At 44.0% G+C, this 17,133-nt stretch overlaps 1 long non-coding RNA gene across 1 annotated transcript in view; it reads left to right on the forward strand.

Moving 5' to 3' along the window:
• Window positions 1–1,189: 1,189 nt before the first annotated feature.
• Window positions 1,190–17,133, forward strand: part of LOC137332740 (uncharacterized) — a 307,773-nt gene continuing 291,829 nt past the window's right edge. The window contains exon 1 of the long non-coding RNA XR_010965735.1: window positions 1,190–1,265. This is a non-coding gene — a long non-coding RNA (uncharacterized lncRNA). The remainder of the gene's footprint in view (window positions 1,266–17,133) is intronic.

Consider the following 17,133-nt stretch of genomic DNA (forward strand, 5'->3'; position numbering starts at 1 on the left):
CCCTTTTTCTTCTAATATAATTGTAAAAACTTTTTGTGTTAATCTTGATATCCCTCGCAAGTTTCTTTTCCTATTCCCTTTTTGCAGCTCTTACTACTTTTTTGTCTCCCTTTGCCATTCTTTATATTCTTCCAACCCCCTGGATCTACACTATTCTTTGCACTTTTGATTGCTCTTTCCTTTAGTTTTATGTTATCTCTCACCTCTTTTGTCGACCTTGGCTATTTTATTTTGTAAGTAAAGCTCTTGCCCCTTAGGGGTAAATACTGGTCCTGTATTAAGCTAAATTCTTTTTAGCACCTTCCACTGTTCATCTGTAATTTTACCTGATAACAGTTTTGACCAGTTTACTATCGTCAGTTTCTATCTTACCCCGTTAAAGATAGCCTTACCAAAATCTAGAATCTTAGTAATTGTGTTAAGTTTCTCCTTTTCAAAGCTAACATTGAATTTGATCATATTATGATCACTGTTAGTTAAATGTTCCCTTACCATTAGATTATTAACTAAGTCTGATTCATTACTCATTACTAATTCTAGTATGGCCTGCCCTCTTATTGATTCTAGAATATATTGCTCCAGAAAACTGTATTGAATACACCCAAGAAATTCACTATCTTTCTGACTTGAGCTATTCTGTTCTTCCCAATCTATATGAAAATTAAAGTTTCCCATTAAAACAACTCTGTTTTTCTACAAGCCTCTCTAACCTCTGAATTAATATATTCTACCAACTTCATTGCTGCTATCAGGAGGCCTGTCGGCAACTCCGATTAGATTTTTAAGTCATCTCTTATTCCTCAATTCTAACCATCGTCTCCCCTTACCTAGATCCTTTCATACTAATGTTGTAATATTATCTTTAATCAAAAAGGCTACCCCTCCTCCTCTTCCAGTTTCCCTATTCTTTCTAAAGACCTTACAACCTAAAATATTTAACTCCCAATCAGGACCAACTTGCAGACATACTTCAGTAATGGCCACCATGTCATACCCTCTAAGCTGTATTTGAGTCTCTAATTCACACAATTTATTTCTTATACTCCGTGTGTTAGTATATCTCGCACAGCTGGTGGCAATGCCAAATAACCTTGGCAGTCTTGGGAAATCCAGTAAGGTTACTTTGGTGTTGTTGCCGAATGTGCAAGGCTTGCACATCAAGAGCTGGTGACACTAGTATGACGCTAAGCATAATACAAAAGTAGATCTGGAGAGTCAGGGGTGGAGAAAGAGAGAGAGAGAAAACAGCTGCACTCACATGCAAAGTAAGAAGAGAATTGAATATCTAATTTTGGTGTCGATTATAGTTAGGTTTCTTATATCAGGCTGTGTTTTAGGTTGCTAATCAAACTTTACCAGTAAAGCCTCTCAGATGGTTTCTTTCCTTAAGGTACTCCATAGCTCAGACATTTCAGAGCCATCTTGATTTACCTCATTATCATTTTATAATTGCTTGCATCTCAAACTCCTGCCTGTGGAGACCATTGTATAAGATACAACATTTTTTGTTCTTTGTGCTTTGTTAAATGGGCTAATTAATACCTTATTTACCAATAATTCTCTCCCAGAGATTCAACTTGTAACCCTTTGCAAATTGTAGAATTTATGTAATTGCTATATTCTTACCTTTTTTTATTAGTTCATGGGATGTGAGTGTCGCTGGCAAGGCCAGCATTTATTGCCCATTCCTAATTGCCCTTAATATCTATTTAAATTTGATTGCTCTAAAAATGTCTCCAGACTAAAACATATTTATAATGCAAGTAAATTTTTCCCTTCAGTACAAAAGAAAATAATTCTCTACCAGTGGTAACATGGTCAAATTGGATTTGTTTTGAGAAACCTGTGTGAGGTGTCAATACTTCTAATGCAGAATACTAGCAGATTTGAAAGGACTTGAGGTAATGATTAAGCAATGTCAAGCTTGTGTTTTAAAAGCCTGAATATTATAGGAGGAATGAAAACTGAAGAAGCAAAGAGTTTCACTGTTTTGAAGTGCTGGGGAAGGATAGGTTAGAGAAGGTGATGGATAAATACAGGAAGGAATGAAAATATGTGAAAGTGCAAATTTTGCAGCTTCGGAGGAAGAAAAGGTGAAAGTTCAGAGGAAAGCTGACCACAGTAACAGCAGTAACATAAAGAGAGATAAAAGGAAGAAAGGAGGGACATAGTTCCATTTATATAGTCCCTTATCATGTTTCAGAAATGCCTCAAAGCATTTTAAACATGAAAAATGACTTTGAAGTGCAGCTAATATTGTTACAAAGGAAAACTAAGAATTAGCAGGGCAGAAAACCAGGGACTGCGAGACTGTGATTTTTCCAACCTCCCTGTGAATACCGCTTCGGGAGTCCCTGATCAGGGAATCAGCCGTGGTACATACAAGGACAAGGATTGCTAATGATAACAATTGGTTCAACAACCTTTGAGTTCAAGGGACAATGAAAAAAGTGATTGTCTGTATAAATATTTAGTGATGTGGAGATGCCGGTGATGGACTGGGGTTGACAATTGTAAACAATTTTACAACACCAAGTTATAGTCCAGCAATTTTTTTTCAAATTCACAAGCTTTCGGAGGAAGCCTCCGAAAGCTTGTGAATTTAAAATAAAATTGCTGGACTATAACTTGGTGTTGTAAAATTGTTTATAAATATTTAGTGACTTGCTGGCCTCCACTTAATCACAATTTGTGCAAGATAAGCAAATGCAAATTTCCATTGCAGAATCATTGCAAGGTTATGTGTTTGCTGTGAAATGCTTGGTTTATGTTATTCTCTTAAAAAAAATTCAGAATGAATAATTTATTATTTTGATTTTATGCCAATAACTTTTTAAAAAAAAACATTTTTGCCCTGTCTTACTTAAGCTGCATAAGTTCACAATAGAAGAGTACTGTCTCTTAATCTGTGCATCAGCTCGCATGATACAAGATTTGTGGTAACTCAGATGATGCCAAGAACCTTCCATTGAAAAAAGATAGTCATAGTCAGGAAGGGAAAAGCTGAATCTGCGACAGTTAAGAACTTCTATTGTGCTTTATCCTTGCGTTAACACTCCAGCCCCTTCCTGACGCATCAGCATTTGTGTCACTTTACAAAACTGGGTTGTAAATGTGCTGTTATAAAGCAATAAATCAGCACCTTTGACAAATAAGTGAATCAAAAAAATATGACTGGGATGATGCAGTTTATGTATTGTGGTGCCACAGATCCCAACTCCTTGTCCAAAGGGCATTCACTGATGTTATCAATCAATAATGCCAGTGAAAGGAATGTGTGGCATTGATTCCTGTCAGATCTTTAATAAGTTATGGGACTTTGGAAAATACATCTCTCGAGGAGACCATTATAAAAGGACTGAGATATTCTATCACTAAATCATATTTTGTAAAAGGAATACATAATAAATAAGTAGTATTATATCAAAGTTTTTTTTTATAATTTGCCAAAACTGAATTATTTGTAGATCTGAGAATGATTAGCAGTAAAAAGTTTATAAGTGATCACTGATATTATCTGTATATTGATTTCCTATGCTGCAAATTATGTGCATAAAATCAACCCGTCACTTAGATGCACTAAGCTGCTAATGGATGATAAGCAAAAATGCCTGAATTAAAAATAGAAAGTGCTGTACAGCAGATCAGTTAGTGTCTGAAGGAGAAATGATAGACTAACATTTTAGGTGTCACACTCATCTGAATTGGTCAAGCTGGAGAAGTGCTTGTTATAGGCTTGAACAAACAAAAAAGAGGGAAGAGAAAACAACTGGTCATACTCAAGAACTCAATCTACCAACTGCTATCACAAAGAGGTAGCGACTGAGTTTAATAACCTGTAAACAGATTTTAAAATACTGTCTAAAGATGGAAAGTGGCATATATTGTACACAGGTCATTTCAGACAAGGATTAGATTTGAAATGAACAGCCATTGGAAAGACAGAAGAATGGGTCAGACACGACTCAAAATAGGAGCAAGAACAGCAAAATATAAATTACTCTTATTAGAAGAATCAAGCAGGAAAACTGAGATGCGGGGCACTTAATGTCAGAAGCTCCATCAGCTTCTTGTGAAGAGCGGTCAGTGAATCACAGTGAATGTTACATCCAGTTAACCATTTTAATCAGTTTGTCCCTTTTATTTACTTGCACATTTCTGCTGGTTTTGCCCTTTTTCTGCTAACACTGTTTTTTAACAGATTATGCAATATAATTAACTTAGGAGTTTGCCTGTGTACATTGTGTTAGCAACCTAATCTCTCGGGACTCCGACAATATAATAGGTTGTGCAGTGTCAGTATTGTGTGCACTAACCAAATGAATTGTCATCATCTAGTACAGCAGACTCTGCTGGATTTAAATGAACTGATTTCGTATTTAACAACGCTGCAGGATTTTATCTTTCCCATCCCTCCCATTCACTGACAGCTGCTGCTGAAAGCAGTCAACCTGTTTCCAAGGGAAATAAAATTCACATATAATATTGAATGTCGTCCTTTTGGTCTTTTTATTTTTTTTAATGAATTCATATACTTTTGGCTGCACATAGTGACACCACAAGTCCCAACCAGAATGGGGATGATTGGGTAATTACCCCGTCAATTCCGCCTGGAGACCGCACAGCTGTAAGTGTTTGGAATTGATTTTACATTCATAACTTGTATTATGTATCTATCCTCCACTCACTGCATTTTACTGGAGAAATAATCTTGCTTTTATCAGGAGACCTTACTGTAGTTTCAGTCATGAGTTCTGTTTGCTTTAGTAGCAAACAGACTCTATTTGCTGTAGTGCGTAAAGACTTTGTTTGCTGACTCTGCTGTCAAATAGACTCTTTTGCTGTAAAACTGACTCTGTTGCTGTAAGTCCTGCCCCGCCTCCAATTCATTGCCTGACAGTGCAACTCATTGTTTAGTGGGTATCAATATTCACTCTGTATACTTTTTGTGATGGATTAAAATAATTTATAAATGCATAAGAAAGCATGCAACAGTTATCCTGATAGTTCAGTTGGTAAATTTGCTTATCAATGTGGTACTGAAGCATACAGGCCAGGATAGATCTACGGTGTATGCTGAATTAGGTGATCTCAACCAGGATAGCAACAAAGGTGGCCTATAATTGGTATCAGTGCCACTTGAAAGGAGGGGAAAAAATCACCCTGGCTTCCCACTATTGACAAGTGATCAAGTGATTCCTGCTGGAAAGTGAGTCTGTGTGAACATCTTTTGAGAGTAGGATCAGGTTCAACTGTGATATCCCACTCTACAATTGAATAATGTGCTGATACTTATTGTCTCGGCTCATACATGAATAATGGCCACTTGGATGGGTTACTGCCTGCCTCCCGTATCATGGCACCGTACTCTTGTATGGAATCAGCACCGTTAGCAGAGAGAAAATTGTAGGGAACAAAACAAAAGCAATAAAAGTACCTAAAGCCTATTTGGCCTATCAAGCTCACTCTTCAACAGATGATATAGAATTTTCTCTGTTACAGACCCTACCACTTAGTCTCCTGAGTAAAAAGCTCTGCATAAATACACTTTAATCTGATGGAGCACAGCTGAAGCACAGAAAAGGCTGGAAAATGATATCATGCTGAGTTTCACCTGTGTGCTTTGGTTCAATGATTTTCAAAAAGAGAATAAAGTAATGGATGGGTTGTCCTCTGATGCCTGTTCACCTCAAAGACAAAACAGTCCTCAATACTTACATTGCTATATTCTTTCACACAGTGTTGCAGCTTATGAAAAATAAAGCATGATGTACTATGAAGATATATCACTGAACTGTGGAGTTATTTGGGTAACTTTATGGCAAATGACCTCACAACAGTCAGTGTAAATCTGTGACCTACACTCAGTTGCAAACTGCTGCTTGGGATGCCTATCCAACCCCATAATCTTTAACGTTGAATTAGAAAAGGAAATTTATAACAAAATGCCCCGCGATGATTTAAGATGTGATATATTACCATATTCCATAGGTAATGTTTATTACAGTATAAAACAGTGGATGGATCTGATGTAATTTCAGTATGCTATGGTTCTAGGATGGCTCTCACAATTATACACAAGTTGCTGTATTTTACCAAAACGTTGAGGCATTGAGGTAGAAGATCAGCCATGATCTTGTTGAATGGCGGAGCAGGCTCAAGGGGCCGGATGGCCTGCTCCTGCTCCTATTTCTTATGTTCTTAAAACATTTGTTTATACCCAGTCCCATGAATATTGTCATTTTCAAATTCATCAGATTACAAACAAATCACTTCGGCTTATAATTTATTGAGAAAGTAAATAAGATACTTTTGATCAAATTGGGAGTGCAATTGAAAACTTCCTAAATTGCATTCAAAACTTTGCACTGTCCACAAGTTTACGATGGTAAATATCCCATTTTGAAAGAGAAGTCTATGATGTAAGAGAATGGTAGGCTTTGCACTCACCAAGACCTCTCTGGGCTGACTTCACAGTCACTTTCAGAGGTTTGAGTAGTTAGATATGTGTGGTGAGCTTCCAGCCTGAATCAGGCCTGCACATGGGAGCTTGCAGGCAGTGAGGCGTGGGAAACCATGTGCAGCTGCAGCTCATAAAGGCTTCAGTTAAATTTAAAGGGCAGGTTGTTGCTGGGTAAAGAAGAAGAAATGACTACAGGAAGGAGCGGATTGGCTTCACATTTGCATGTTCGGAGGTCCTCGTATAAATTCAGCAAGGGAGGTTTTGCTCTGTTTGGCATCCCAGGGTACATTCCTCTCAGAACAAAGGGTGCAGACTGTTTAGCATGAGGTGGCAATCAGGGTAATTGTAGTCTCCAACATTCAGAGGACCTGGAGGCAGATGAGGAAAATGTTTAATAGTCTCAGGAAGTCTGTCAAGGTAAGCTACCCTTACTGTCTACTTTATCCTCCAAACAACCCTGGTACCAAGCATTTATTTAAAATGAAGACTCATAGAATCATAGAATCATAGAAGTTACAACATGGAAACAGGCCCTTCGGCCCAACATGTCCATGTCGCCCAGTTTATACCACTAAGCTAGTCCCAATTGCCTGCACTTGGCCCATATCCCTCGATACCCATCTTCCCCATGTAACTGTCCAAATGCTTTTTAAAAGACAAAATTGTACCCGCCTCTACTACTGCCTCTGGCAGCTCGTTCCAGACACTCTGTCTGGCATTGCCTTGTATGATGGTATTTTAATAGTTGCAAACAATCTGTATGTTGATGGATTGGAAGCCCTTGTGGTTCATGGTGGCAATAGAATTGTATGTAGAGCCACCCTGGATGCCATCAATGGACTTTCAGGAATTTTGCCATGTGAAAAAAAATTGTCTATCCTTCTCATTCTGCTGTCAGCTGCCCTTGGGAAAAGTGGCCAATTGTTTGCCCTGCTGATTGAGGCATCAGTGATCTGCTTGATACAACTATTAATTTCAGATTGAATGATGTCGCTGATGAGCCCTAAGGCATACAAAATTCTGAACTGTGATGAACTTGATGCCATACCTGTGATGGAGGCTGGTTGCCTGTCAGGTTTCAGGAGACAGCACAACTCTGTTCTTGCCTTTTTAGTGAGGTAGAGTCTCCGAAGACAGTTTTCCTTTGCAATTCCAAATTAGGCCTGTCTCTGTCTACATATACAGCTTTGTGAGTACAGACAATATAACAAAAATAGAGGAATCTGCATTGGAATGCCCATTTTTAAATTATAATTGTAAATATAAAAATTTGAGAGCCAAAACTTAGGCATAAACCTTCAGCACAAAATAACACCTAGCACAAACCTAAAGGTAAGTTGTATTCCAGTATTATTCTTCAAAAACAATGGGTCTGCCTTGAAACACCGACTTCCTATCAGTCCAGAATGTGCCTGCCCCAAAGGCCCATTTTATGTGGGCGAAATCAAAGCCCAGCGCATTCCCAGTGAGAATTTCAGGATGCCTGCCTGAAAGCATCTCATAACAATGTAATATGATATTCAAATGAAACTCTCGCTCCTCAGGCCTACCTGGAAGTTTGCAGGTGGTGCAAAATAAGTGGAAACCTGGAAAGGATCGATTTTCACCCGTCTTCCTGAACCTCCAGCACCACCAGTAACAGAGACTGCAAGGATTCTCCTGTGATTTCTATGGATAAGTGTACACCATGGGGTTGAATTTCCATGGGAATTTTCCTAATTGTCTACTGTAAATTCAGTAGAAGATCTGAAGAAACGACGTAAACAGATCTTCCACTGAGGTTCCAGCAGTTGATCAAGAGAACCCCAGCGGAAGTAAATAGCATGTAACTTGTTCTACGCTAGATTAACATCCAAGTTTATTTCTAGTTTGCCTTTGTAGTTTGACTGAGTAATTTAGTTTTTTAAGATGCAATTCATAATTTCTTTTTTCTGTATTGCACAGTATATACATCACTTCTGATACTGTAATACTTCTGATACTGTAATACCAGGTCCCCAGCTTCCCACTGCTGTTGCTGAATTTCTTCTGTGTTTGCAATGTTTGTGTTTCTGTAAGAGAAGAGATAAGAAAGCCAGTAAGTTTGACTATCAGCATAAATTCTCAGAAAAAGAACATCATATCATGGTCTGTACATTTACCAGTAGTCACACTTATCAATCATTGCAACCAAGGGACTGAATGGCACCATCTAGCCTGTCAATTATGATACTAGCTGTTCAGGACTGGATCGTTTGATCTGATTCTTGTATGAAGCAGCCTTTGGTCAATTTCCTCCAAGGACAAAGCAGCGTTAGAGCACTTGGTGGCCCCAATTTTAACCCTGCCCGCCCGACAGGAAAGGGGTGGGCGGGTGGCTAAAGTAACACTGTTACGTTCCCGATGTGCTCCTGCATACCGCCATTTTAAATGCGCACTTTTCGAAGGCGCCTGACACAGGCAGGCAGGTGCCTCCTGAGTATATTAAAATTAGGGTCAACGCAATTAGGACCCCGATGCCATTTTAACTAAAAATCACAGTGATTGTGTGTTGAGAAAGTGGGTGGAAGTGTGTGAGGCTTGTGCATACAAGACTTGTATTGAGAGGTAGAGAAGAAGCAAGATGGAATGAAGATGGGGAGGTGATGACTGTAAAGCCAAGTGTGTAGAATGTGAAATGAAAAAGGAGAGCTGGGAGGAGTTGCTGGTATTGCAAGTGCTAGGCTGTGAGAAGAGAATGGTGCCAGTGTGGTGCAAAGAGAGCAAAGGAAGACGTGATTGTGCTTGGAACGAGAAAGAGAGGTGGTGCAGGGTTCCCTTGTGATTGTATGCTGAAGGATGTATGGAAGGGAGGGAATTGTTGAGTGGTGAGCAATGTGTTGAAAGGAGCGTTGTCAGGTACTGTTGAGACAACTGGAGACCTATACACCTCCTTGCTGCTTTTGTGAGGTCATTGAACCTTTTTCTACATTGAACCCAAGTCCTGGGGGTGAAGCGATAGCATTGACAGCCGCCTCTGTCCAGACCTGCTGAATAGTGGCCTGGTGGATGCTCCAACAGCTGCATGGGTAACAGTACCACACTCCTTGCCCTGACTTCCTCCACCAGGACCTCTAGAATGCATTAAAAACCAGCATATGTGGGGGGGTGGAGGATAGCCCTTCATGTCATCTCCACTACCACAGTATCCTCCAGCGTTCCTTAAGCAAAATTCAAAGCAGGAAATGCAACCTCACTTTAAGAAGTGCATCCCAGCTTTAAATAGACCTTGGGAGGTCTGCCGGAAATGGTGCATGTCATGTGGGTGGGCTGCCCGATTCCCAATATGAACGGAAGGGCCGCCCGTCAATCGGATGGACATGAGGCTTGGGAATTAAAACACCCAGGCCTCACAATCACAACATCATGGAGGTTTCCCGCCATCATGCCCCTCGCCCTCTCTTCCCCCCACCACCCCCCCCCCCCCCCCCTGCAGATTTGCGCCCCAAGTTAAAATCAGGGCTACTGTGTGCAGGACATGATAATGGACCACTTTTGTCATAAAGCTCTTGACTTACTAACTTTGGTGTCTCTTGTAGAGTGAAGGAGGTAAAGACTTCATCGGGCTCAAGCCTTTAACGGCTGACAAGCTGAAGGTGACATAAACCCTTTTGTTATGTGCTTTGCTGGAGATATGCTGCCGTGAAAGTAATCAGAAATGTTTCCATGAAAACATGCCTCGGGTTAATCAATCCTTTGGCATAAACCAATTTTAAAAATCCCGACCCAAAATGATTCAAAATAGAATAAATGCAATACAAACCGGACACTCCTTAAACCAATTTGGAATGATGAATGATACAAATAAAGTAGCCAACTAGCCTCTGTGGAATATAAAATGTATTACAAGTTAATAGACTAGGAACCAGGTCCCACTAGCACTGGTGCAGCACTAATCAAACTAAATATGTGAAAAAATAGAAAGGTGCCTGCGGTATAGCATTTCAGAAGTGCTATTTGTAGGGACTCAGTGAGAGGCAGTTGCTAGCAAAGGATGCTTGCTTCACAACCCCGAGGCTGTAGGTCTGGATTGCAGGGCTGCCAGATACTGAGATCTGACGGGGTCTCCTTGGGATGCATCCTCTACTTTTATATTCTTAGTAGTATTTCAAAAAGAATAGCTGCAGAGAACAGCATGGTTACTATCTGCCCTTCCACACATTGCTATGCTGCCTCTTACAACAATATTAGCCCAAAAGGACGGGGAGAAGTGGAAGAGATAAGGGACTGAGTTTCATTTATTTTTAGTGTACTAGCACCCAGGTGGGCACACTATGCATTTCATTCCATCAAACTATTAGAAATAGCTGTTTGATTCAGTAAAGCAATGCAACATTTTAATTGTGTATCCAAATAAATAGGAATGAGGTTATTTTAGTTAAATTACATTTAATTATATTTATTAAATACTAATACCAATCCATTTGGACGAAAACATGAAATTAACTTGAGGGGCTATGGGCAGATTCTCGCCCCTTCCATGTTGGGAGGGAGTTCCTGAACTTCCTCCACAAATTTTTCCTCGCACACCCTTGAAAGGCCTCAGCGGAACGGAGACCTAGGGCCCGACATTAGGAGGGAGGTGGGTTGGCAGCGGGGAGTCGACTGGACACGTGGGTAAAGCGCCCAGTGAATTCGGGGTGCTCCGCACGCGATCGCAGCCTAATTGAAGGTACTTGCGCGTGCTTCCGGGTTTCACGTTCTAGACCTGCACAGTGGGCGCACTGTGCACCTGCTTCACAGGCTGTCAACATGAGGAGCCCTATTTAAAGGAGCAGTCCTCCAATGCTCCTCCTGCAGCAAAGAACCATTTTTGGAGCATGGAGCAGGCCAGAGGCAAGGCTGCTCCAAGGTTCTCTGACTCCTCACTCCAGGTACTGCTCGATGGGGTGAGGAGTAGGAGGGAAATTTTTTTCCCATCTGATGGCAATAGGTGGCCTCCCTCTGCCACCAAGAAGGCCTGGTTGGAGGTGGCCGAGGAGGTAAGCAGCAGCAGCAATGTGTGCAGAACCTGGGTCCAGTGCAGGAAGCGCTTTAATGACCTAACCAGGTCAGCCAAAGTGAGTATACTTACGCATTCTCCCACACTCTGTCTTCCACATCACTTCCACCACCACACAACTCCTTCTGCACTGCCACCACAACGCTCTCGCATCACTCCTCACATCCACTCAACTATCATCCTCACCTTGCCTGCACGTACTCACCGCCCCAGTTCCCATTCGAACACTACCACGCAACCCAATCCTCATACAATCTCATGGCTATGTCTAAAACGCACCCTCCCATGCATTTCCCTCACACTCACCCCCACCCACACCAATGCATGCAGCGGGTCAGTATGCAACCACCACACAATCACGCCTCTCTCTGTTTTGCCTTGTCAGGAGAAGAGATGCCAGAATGCCTGGGAGAGGGCAAAGACTGGGGTGGGGGGGGCGGGGGGGGCACCACACCAGGTGGTCTCAACGGACGCAGAGCAGCAGGCATTGGAAGTAAACCGGACGCTGGAGTACCTGTGCGTGGCGGATGCCGAGACTGGGAAAGCACAAGTAGCTGGTGACAGAAATCTAACACTCATGATAGCGAATGATCTTAGCATCACTTGGCATCTGCACCACCTCATCTGTCCACATGCTTAACATTGCTTTCTGTTCTCTTGCAGGGCCATCTGTGACCGCCGTGACTGCGGAGGGTGATTCCTCAGAGGACCTGCCGGCCTCTGAGGGTCCATCGTCATATCTGAGCCAGCCATCCACCGGAGCAGATACACACGCCTCGGTGGGTCCCCGTCCTCACTTAGTTGGGCTTGCACATGGTGAGTCACCACGCACATGTGAGCATGAGCAGACCCTGGTGGCAGGGGCAGCCGTGGAGAGTCCGCGTCGGTGGGAGCGCTCTTCTCCAGGCTCTGCTCAGCTGGACCCAGATGCTGAACCCTGGGGGCCAGCCGTGAAAAGGAGAGTTATCGAGGGGTAGCAGCACATTACCGAGGTGCTGGAACAGTTGCCACGAGCACTCTCCACAATCGCGCAAGAGGATGGAGGAGTCAAACTCCTGCATGAGTGGAATGGTGGCACAGGTACAGGAGGGTATCTCCGAGATAGTGTCACAGGGACGTGAAGGCATCTCTGAGATAGTGTCGCTTGTAGGTGCGGGAATGTCTGCGATGGAGGAAAGGCTAGCCTCCATCGAGCTTCAAGCATGGCTTAACAATGAGTCCATTCAGGCCCTGACAACGGCCATTCGGATTCAGGGTGAGCAACATTCTGCCACCTTAAACAGGCTGACCGATACATTACAACTGGCCTTCCAAGGCTTCACACAAGTCCTCCAAACTGTCGTCCAGCAGGGTGGAAGGAGTGATGTGGGCCTGTGCCAGGAGAGGGATGATAGTGAAAGGGGACATGGAAGTGGGGACGCCACTCAAAGCGCTCCCACATCTCACCCGTTGCTCCCCTCTCAACCAGTACCCGCAATGTTGCCTCCTCTCCAGGTGGCCGAGTCTGCCCCTGCACAGGTGAAGGTGGAGCAGTCTTTGGAGGGGCCCTCATGGGCACCGAAACCCAGAGGGTGACCACGCAAAGCATCTCATCAGTCAGGGCATGGACAAGAGCAACCTGCCACTACCTCTGCTGAAGCCACAGGGGTAGCACCACATAGGGGTTCCTGTAAACGTAAGGCGAAGGTTTTGTGAGCACAAAGGGGATGCACAAGCGTGTATGACAGAATGTCATGTTTTTGATTTACTATCGATTGTTTTGCAAAGAACATTAAAATTTGTTATCACCACTACTGCCACATCTTTGCGAATCTTGTCTGGATGGTGCAATAATTCCCTTTCCTGAGGATCACCATGAAGACCCACAACTGATGCCACCCATTGTGTCACTGCAGAGTGGGTGTAGGTGTATTTGCAGGGTTCTTTTGTACAGACGACTGAGAGACGCCGGCGATGTCCCTGGTGGCACCCTGGAAGGATCCGGAGGAGAAGTTGTTGAGGGCAGTGGTGACTTTGACAGTTGTAAACAATTTTACAACACCAAGTTATAGTCCAGCAATTTTATTTTAAATTCACAAGCTTTCGGAGGCTACCTCCTTCGTCAGGTGAACGATGTGAAAACCTGACGAAGGAGGTAGCCTCCGAAAGCTTGTGAATTTAAAATAAAATTGCTGGACTATAACTTGGTGTTGTAAAATTGTTTACAATTGTCAACCCCAGTCCATCACCGGCATCTCCACATCATGACTTTGACAGTGACAGGTAAGAAGATGGTGCTCGGGCCAGCCGGGAGCTGCTCGGCATCAAGGAGGCTGCAGATGTCCACGACTACATGTCGAGTGACTCTGAACCTCCGTGTGCACTGCTGCTCAGAGAGGTCCAGGAAGCTGAGCCTCGGTCTGTAGACTCTGTGGCGAGGGTAGTGCCTTCTGCGACGCATCTCTCTCTGCGGTTGCCCTCCCTCCTGCTGTGCAGGTGGATGTGTCACAGCACTGTGTTGTGGAGCTCCACGTGTTAGAGGTGGACGGCGTGGCCGGCGAGGCTGGTGATGCTGTTCGCCCTCCGAGGAGGTCATGACTGCAGCTACGGCGGCCCCCATCCAGAAGATGTACGTTTGAGGGGGTCCGCAAGGTAGGTAAATGTGTCTGCACACCAGGGTTGAGGTTGCAAGTTGATGAATTTTTGTATTAGGAGGAGGGTGGTGCAGGCCAAACTTTGTCCAAAGTGACAGAGTGTCCTCCTGCAATGAGTGAGGGTCTACCCCCCCACCCCCCCACCCCCCCACCCCCCCCCCCACCTGTCCAATGGACCTTTGCAGCTCCCACAGGCTGGTGGCTGCAAGACGTCTATTTCAACTGGGGGTATTTCCCCCAGTATGGGAAGCAAGCTCAGTTTGGATGAAAATCCCACCCTCCTAAAATATCCTCCCAATCAGGTCTGCTAACGACCTGAAGTATCAAAATAATTGGTTTAATTGGGATCCTGCCGGCTTTAATTGCCGGTGGGCGTCCCGCATGTGGGGGCTGCGTGCGCATCTAAGCACGTCATTGGGGAAACCGGAAGTGGGTGGGTTGGAGTCGGGCTCCGGACCCGTCCTGGGAATCCTGAATTTTCGGAGCCCCCCTGCCACGAACGCACCCGCTCAGCCATCCTAAAATCGACCCCCTAATGTGAGTCCCTACAAGGCTTTTTAATTCTCCAAACCTTCACTAGAATAAGGTAATTGATTCCCTCCGGCATAATCTCCATCTTCCAAGGGCGAACCTGCTTGAGCTGGGGGGGGGCCACAGCTTGATGTGACCATGCAGGTGCTGGCAGCCTGTCCTGGCAATGCAAAACTTCCCATCCTTGGAAAATGGTACAGGGTCTCTGAGGGTGGGTGGCATAAGTGTGGTGGAATGGGGCCCTGGCATTGTTCAGGCTGAGGAGTCAAGACCAAATGCAATATTCAGGTCAAGCATGATTAGAGTGTGGGGGAATAATCGAACCCAGAATGGGGTGGGAAGCGGAGAGAGAGAGAGAGAGAGGGGAGGGAAAGGTGAGGTGGGGGAGAGAGAGAAGAGGGAAAGGTAGGGAGGGAGGAGAGAGAATAGAAGGAAAGATGGGGAGGCGTAGAGACCGGAGAGAAAGAGGAGGAGAAAATTGGAAAAGGAAAAGATGGTGGACAAGGAGGGGGAAGTGAGAAGGAGAGAGAAAAGGGGACGCGGAAGATCGTGAGAAGGAGGCAGCAGTATGGGGATGGGATAATAAAGGCAGAGAAACTATCTCAGCATGGAGGTGCAGCGCACAATTGCATGTCAGTGGGGGACGGAGGCTGCGTATCCTTTGCTTCCCTTTACAATACTAAGACTTTGTAACGAGTTGGGGGGGGGGGGCGTTATTAATTAGGCTTGCCTTCCCCCCCCAGCCCTACATATCTGTCTCACTGGGGTAGGGGATTGTGAGGTATGATTGTCTTCCCTCCAAGACTTCAATTTCTGTCTCAGTGGAGGGTCAGCCTTACCTTGCACATTGGTCTCAATCAGGATGAGGATCCTACCATGGAATCATGGCTGATCACCAATTGAGGGGCATTTGATATTTTCCTCATGTCTACTAGGTCCATGTAGCAGAAAAAGATATACAACATCAGTGTTCAATGGCAGGCAATGACATTATGCGGAGTAACAGTGGGTGTGGGGTGACCGGGGGGGGGCTACTTTGAGGTTTTTCAGTGCTTTTAAAGTTAGTTGTATGTCCCCTTAAGCTTGTAAGGTCGAGACCAGGGAAGGAAAATGTTATTAAAGTTGCTAACATTCACTGCTGGTGCTGGCAGGCCATTGCAGAGCTGGAAGGTGACCATTGTGAGGAAGTGTACTCTTGTTTTTCCAATTAACATTCCCATGACAGATTGGAAATTGGCCTTTCATAGCGCCATCTTCAGGTGTAACTGGTAGTGTAAGCAAATATTGACACTTTTAAAATGGGTTTCGCCATTGATGAAGACTGACATAGGAGTTTTCATTGTATTTTGAGAAGAAATATTGTGATCTGTTCAGCATTCTGAACTTAATGGGAACACAGTACATTGACTATGATCTCTCATCTGCATAATTTATTTTGGTGGAAGCAGAGAGTAAATTTCTAATCTGCTTAAATTCCAGAACTGTCTCAGTTGATAGTCCAGGAGTAATTAATAATTTTGTCAGTGTCAAGGAGTCACCGAGGTGGAAAAGATCCCATGCAGAATGGAAAATGATCTCGAGGCAAATTTCGAAGCAGGATAGAGGAGTAGGCACATTTTTAAGGAATGAAAAGACAATAATAGAGTTGTCCCTGATGGGCGATACACTGCCCAGTGTGGAACTGAGCCACACAGACCAGGACTGAGCCAGATCTAACCACTGATGTTAACTGGGCAGTAGTAGGGGTGCTACAGTTGATCTCAACACCCTTTGGTTAGTGATGAGAAAAAACAACCTGGTCTCTAACTCCTGACCACAGTCGAATGATCCCTGCTGGATTGTGTCCAAGGGTGTGGGGAGTGGATGATCATGCTTGACAGTAATCCCCAACCTCCCCATGGTCAAATAACCTGCTGGCATTCAGGCTTAGGTTTGTCAATCAAGGTGCGTCTCCAGCAAGATGGGACGGGGATGCCTCCCTGTTTCCGGCTGAATTTCCAGCCCTGGGATGATTCAGATGCTGGAGTTGGGCTCTCTATCCTTGCCAGGAAGTGATGGCAAACGGGGACTGGAAACTTGCTGGGAGGGAGAAGGCAGCTTGAAGAAGTGCAATTTTTATTTGGTAAACTTTTGAAGGCCCCATAAATGGTTGTGCTCTGACAGCCATATATCTATTGGATAATTAAATATTTTTTAAAATTCGTTCATGGGGTGTGGGCGTCGCTGGCAAGGTCAGCATTTATTGCTCATCCCTAATTGCCCTTGAGAAGGTGGTGGTGAGCCGCCGCCTTGAACCGCTGCAGTCCGTGTGGTAAAGGTGTGGATAGGTAGGGAGTTCCAGGATTTTGACCCAGCGACGATGAAGAAACAGCGATATATTTCCAAGTCGGGATGGTGTGTGACTTGGAGGGGAACGTGCAGATGGTGTTGTTCCCATGTGCCTGCTGCCCCTGTCCTTCTAGGTGGTAGAGGTCGCGGGTTTGGGA

This window comes from Heptranchias perlo, chromosome 15 (genome assembly GCF_035084215.1).
Source record: "Heptranchias perlo isolate sHepPer1 chromosome 15, sHepPer1.hap1, whole genome shotgun sequence".
Taxonomy (NCBI): domain Eukaryota; kingdom Metazoa; phylum Chordata; class Chondrichthyes; order Hexanchiformes; family Hexanchidae; genus Heptranchias; species Heptranchias perlo.